Source organism: Cupressus sempervirens, chromosome 8 (assembly GCF_028749045.1).
Source record: "Cupressus sempervirens isolate cs-2001-9-10 chromosome 8, ASM2874904v1, whole genome shotgun sequence".
Taxonomy (NCBI): Eukaryota; Viridiplantae; Streptophyta; class Pinopsida; order Cupressales; family Cupressaceae; genus Cupressus; species Cupressus sempervirens.
Window position 1 is genome coordinate 701,743,638 of NC_143125.1, and position 6,518 is coordinate 701,750,155.

Consider the following 6,518-nt stretch of genomic DNA (forward strand, 5'->3'; position numbering starts at 1 on the left):
TTTATATTAGTACATCATCTTGTGGGCATTATTTCTACTAGAGTTTTCCCTCTGATCAAGGGTTTCCATAGTGAACATATCTAGTGTAATTGTATATGTGCATCTTTATATGGTTACTATTTACTTTGGTTGAATGGTTAAGTTTTTTTAGAGAAGATAAATATTTTAATTGTTGGATAACTGATTCACCCACCCTCCCTGTCTCCCAGTTATCTTGGTAGACTATTATTTATAACAAGGTTGTGTACATGATTAACCAAAAAATCACATCAATATAACTAAGTTATTATCTACAAGTGTGAGGAACATTGGATTTTATCTCATGTCTTTATGAGCATTTACTTTTCAAGAGAGGGATTGAGTGTTTGATATTTCATATCGAGTATTCAATCACTATATGTAATGTAGTGGTAAAAAACTAACATCAACATTATTGGGCACTAGAAGGAGGGCTGAATTGGAGTTCATTCTTAGAAAAACTTTGAAAATTGGAGCATTATTTTCTCCATCATCATGCCATCAACATTATCTAGTGCTAGAAGGAGGGCCAATTGGAATTCATTCTTGAAAAATCATACTAAAAGGGTTTCCTTCAAGGACTTGTTGGTATTTAGCTATGATGAAGAATGTCCTTCTTAGATAAAAAAACAACCTAGAGCACCTTGGAGAATGCTTCAAAATCATATTGTAGCTAGTGTGTGCTCAATTGCTTGGGAAGAAAGTGAGAATACTATGGAGTATTTGGACACCATTGACGTGTTGAATCAAGAGGAAAGGAAAAAATGACCCATTGAAAGGAGAATTTAGAAAAGATTGGAATGTCAAAAAGAACTAGAAAAGAAGCTCAAAAGAGAAAGAAAAGCATGAAGACATGCTCAAGCCACCCTTGAGGAAATTTTTAATTAGGAAAACCAATCGAGTCTGAACTATAGTCAAGTTTGATAGAATAATTAGGTCTTTTTCCCCGAAAAGGTTTGAGAGATTACAATTAGATAGGAGGAAAAGGGTACTAAGATCTACACGACATCAAGAAGAGGATTTAGTGAAGTTTCAATTTTGTAAGAAATCAAGGAATCATTGGGTAGCTATTACTTCAAGTTTGGCTAGCTCCTCAAGTCAGCCAGGTCAATCTTGAGTTAATCAATTAGTGTTGGCTCAACCACCATAGATTCAAAATAATGCCTCACCCATTTCATTTCAACAATATCATGAATTTCAAAAAAATTGGCAAGATTCTACTTTATTTTCTTTGTTTATGACCCTAATCATACAGAAAAGGAGCATATCAAATAAATTGAAGATGCATTATGCAATAGAAGGATTGAACATGAGGATGTAGAATGTAAGTGTTTTTCTTACTCATTGGGGAAGAACATTAATACAGGTTCATCAATCTTCCTGTATAATAGGATGGGTTTAGCTTAGAGAAGCTTTTATTACAAATTTTGGCATGCTTACCACTCCATTAGAGTTACAAAAGATGTTTGTGGACATTAGGAGACATGATAAAGAGTCAATAAGTTCCTTCAACAATTGTTTCCATAAGGTCTACATGGGATTGCAAGCACCTTACACAATGATGGAGGCAAGTGCTTTGGAAGCATATTATAGTTCCTTAGATAGTCAAATAGCTATGTTTATAGGGATGGTGATTCCCACTCCCACAACATTGAATGAAGCTTACACTAAAGAAATTGAAATAGGGAAGCAATTGGGCCAACAAGGAATGGAACCCCCAAATGCTAGGTATCCAAACAATCCAATTCCACAACTTACATACCAAATGCCTACAAGTTAGCTAGTGGTACATTCAAGACTTCTATTGTCTTATTCACCATCACCAATGCTAGTTTATCTACAAAGTGCAAGTTCATCTACAAGATGACAAGAAGAAAATGATATAATGAAGGAATTGATCACAAAAATCAAGAAGTTGTCTACAAAAGTTACTTATTTGAGAAATCAAAACAATCAACTCCACTCTTTCTAGAGGAACAATCAAGGAGGTAATCAAGGAAATAATTATCAAAATCATGGTGGAAGTTATCAAGGAGGGTATCAAAGAATTCATCAAAAGGGTGGATACCAAAGGAATTATTAGGATAGAGACTATCAAAGAAATAACCAAGGTGATTGTTATCAAAGGAACTATCAAAATAACAATCTATTGATCTCATATTGGTCTTGAAAATTGAGTGTGAACACACTTAACCAATTCTTAAGTTGATGCTAAGTATATTATAGAAGCCAAGCTATAGTGTGTGTCAAGCTAGAGATTTAATAGGTGTTGAGTGAACTTCAAGTGCTGAGTAAGTATCAGGTGTCATGTGATAAGTAATGCTAAGTCACTATAGGTGCTAAGCAGAGTATAGATGTTGAGTGAAAAAGAATTACTATAGGAGCCGAGTGAGACTAAATTCCTATATGTGCTAAGCATCAGCAATTAGTAAGTGTCGAGTAACACAGAATCAACATATGAGTTTGTGCTTTCACAAACTCAGATGTAAACCATTTTAAAGTATGAAGTGTAGAGGGGTGTAAAGACTTGGAAAGAGTAGAATAGCATTATAGAATTCAGTTGATTAGAATAGAGTATTAGAATTTCAAGAAGAGACATATCAAATCAAGAAAGGAACAAAATAGATAGAGAAAAAGGAGGATCTAGAATTAGCAATTGAAGATTACAAATCATTAGGTCAAGACTTTCTAATACTCTCTGGCCATTTTATTAGGAATGAAAATCCTATGATGATAGGTTAGTTTAATAGCCATGTTGTAACCCTTTCAACAAGGTACTAAATCCTTTAACAGGGTAACATTCTAAGTGAGTGTTTGTAAATCCTTTAACCAAGTCACTTTTAATAGAGTGTAAAGTCTTTAATAGGACAAGCCTTTCATAGGGTAGACCATTGGAAGTGGTCAAACTTTGTAACCTTAAATAGTTACATATTGCTATAGTGATACTTTGTGGGTGTCATCCCCACCCCAGTTTTACCTTCTCATTTTGGAGGGTTTTTGAGTTACCAAACTCTTGTGTTATCTATTTTCATGCATGTCTTTACTTTCATGTTTATTAGATGAACTAGATGCATGTGAGTGATTTTAGCTAAAAGGTTTTGAAAAGGTTAAAGTTAGTTACTTCTAATTCAACCACCCCATGCCCCCCGAAGTAAATCTTCCCACTTGTAAATTCCAACATAATCATCAAGGTAATGACCAATCACAATATCAAGGATATAAAAATTAGTCTAACTAATAGAGGATATGGAACATAGGCCCAAAAAATGGAAATGTGGTGTCACCACTTGATAATCAAGCCATAGTGGATAGTAGGCCTATGGATAGAATATTCTAGCTGAGTCTACCATGTCTAAATATTGAAAATTCTATGAGACTAATCAAAATTTAGAGTTAGGGTGTGCTAAGTTCAAAAGGGCATCTAACCTATTTTAGAACATAGTGGATGAGTCAATTAGTCAAGAATATATTAAGGTCACATGGTATAAAATTGTCCCATCCTGAGGATATGATCAATGCTTGACTTCTAAGGAGATTTTGTTTCCACCAAAATTAGAAGCATATAAAGAACACCAAGGGAGATTTCCTCCTGAGTTAGCCAATGGACTAGTTAATGAGGTAATAGATCAAAATGGATATAGAAATGGGTCAAATTTTTCTTTCCCACCTTTGGGCAACACTATTCTAGTTCAAGGAATAGGTGGGAACCAAATATTTCAACAATTGACTAGTAATGCAAGGTTTTATCAGAGAATAATAAGAGGAATGATGGATCTTTCATGTCCTCCATACCCATAAACAATTTCAATATGCCTCCACATCCCAATGCAAGTAACTTACCAAATTATTCAAGGGATGCACCCAAATATAGACAAGGCAAGCATAACAATGGAAATGGGCAACAAAATTTTCAACAAAGTACATAACAAAGAAATTAGGATGTTCAAGGATCATAGGAAGCAAATAGAGGAAGAATAGTGAACAATGTCATGAATAATGATGAGTTGAAAAGATAGGATAGAGAGTAATAGTGGAGATGAAGAAGATCAAAATCAGTCTCCCTTTGTTTGAACTATTAAAGGTAACAAAAATTAGAGATACATTCCTTAATAGTATGAAGGATAATAAATCACAAGGATCTAATACTCAACGTGCAATAATGCATACTCAAGGGAGGCCTCCTCCTAACTTAGTGCATGTGATCCAAGAAATTCTAGGTGGGAACATAATGAATTCATTTCAAGATATTTCGTATGGGGACATAGAGAACTCTACAAAAGATATTGCATATGGTGACATTAGTAGTTTCAATAGATAGTCAAGGCCTCAACCATTTTATGTGGCTTAGGGACCAATGCCAATGGAAAAAAACACTCAAAGGAGTCAAGACCTAGCAAACAATAAGGAAACTATGAAGGTAGAATAAGTAGTTCAACCAAAAGATTTTAGAGTGAAACTGAAGCAAGTACATAAGACACTAGTGGTATATTATCAAGGGAATGATGAGCCAACACCATTTCCACTCTCAATAAGAATATTTGAGAAGCTTCTTCATAATTTTTTGATATATTTAGGAGTACCGAGTAATGTCATTCCTTTAAATATATGTAGAAATTTGGGAATCACAAATTTCAGATCAAATAGAAGGGTTAACCAATTGGATAAGATGGAATGTCAGTGCTAGGTGAGCTACACAACATGCACATGCAGTTGGCATCTGATCTGAGGATGGAACACATGGTAGATATTTTAGTGGTAGATGTGGCCAATACTTATGGATTAATCCTAGGTAGGGATTGGGCTACAAGGTTGAGTGGATACATGTCAACTAGCTTTTCTCACATGTGGCTCTCATGGGGAGGACTTGCCAACCAAATCAGAATTGATAGCACCCTAAGGCTAATATTGACAGTTACTAAGTATGGGGAATCAAACAAAATATTTTTTTGTAGCAATAAGTATGAACATCTATAGACCCAAGAAGATAGAGGTACTAACTTTGAATATCATAAGTGAGGGGAGGAATTCCACTAAGATCCTAATTGAGTCAAATCCTAATAATTCATCTGACGATGATGAAGGCATGTATCAGAATTTTAAGAACTTTGTGATTAATGCTATACAATAGGGAGTAGAATTGGGTAATCAAACATTAGTCAGATATTTATTATTTCCTTATTGGTGTAGTATCCACAATGCTTTCCATTCACAATTATCTTGCTCCTTATGCATAGTTGCCTTAGAACAAGTAGATAAGAGAATCCTCGGGACACTAAAACAAGATGATCAACAAGGAAAACAAAAGGTTGAAACTTTACAAGTTGATGAAGTAGAAAGTAGCATGATGGGTGAAACAAATAGCCAAATTACACCACCTAACTTGGAAATGAAGAAAAATGATTGATCAGACAAGTCCAAGGGTTCCCAAAAGGATCATCATGAAAGTGATGGAGTATGGACCCTAAGTTTTGATGGTTCTAAAACTAAGCAAGGGGCTGGAGCCAAATTTGAGTTAGCTAGACTAATAGGGGAAAAATATTTAGAGGCACATAGATTGTAATTCCCATGCATCTACAATATGGCAAAATATGAAGCTTTGATTTTATTCTTGTTGTACATTATCAAGAAAGGTGTCAAGATACTTCATGTACTTGGAGAGTCATATTTAGTAATTGAGTAGGAAAAGTAGAAGTTTTCTTGCCATGACAAGAGATTAGAAAGTTATAGAAATAGAGTTTGGGATTTGACAGAGGACTTTGATGCCTTTGATATCAAGTTTGTCTATAGAGAAAATAATTAGGTGGCTAATGCCCTTGCACAAGCTGCAAGTTCACTAGCACTAATTAAGTTGCATGGCTTGAAGAAATTTAGAGTTGAGTTGGCATTGGTCCCATCAGTACTAAATAATATCAAGAACTTCCAAGTGTTTGAAGATGGTAGATATATCCTCATTTTCTTGACCAATTTAGATGTTTTCACAACACAAATTTTAGATGGTGAAGTGGATGAAGAAGCATAAATAAATTTAAAAGGAATTATGAGCTTAAAGATGAATACTATTCAAAAGGGAATGATTGAGTTAGAAAGAATATTCAACGTGGACCAATTCAACAAAATTCCATATCAACCTAGGGTGATGAATGTGAAAAAGTAAATTTTGGAATAGAGGATTGTCCCAAAATAGTTCATATTAGAAGAGTTTGCATGCTTAAGGTGAAGGCAAATATAATGAGTTTGATGAGGGAAATTCCTAGAGGTGATTGATTAGGAATATAAATATTTGAAAATATATGGTCCTTCCATTATCACACATACAATTCCATTGAAGAAAGGAAGTAAGGCATTTAGGTATTGACAAAGGCCAATCAATCCTTTGTTAGAACCATTGATATTCCAAGAAGTAAAGAAGTTGATAAATGTGTGGATCATCTTCCTAATGAGGCATTCAACATGGGTCACCAATCTCATCCCAATTAGGAAGAAAAATGAAGAAATAAGGT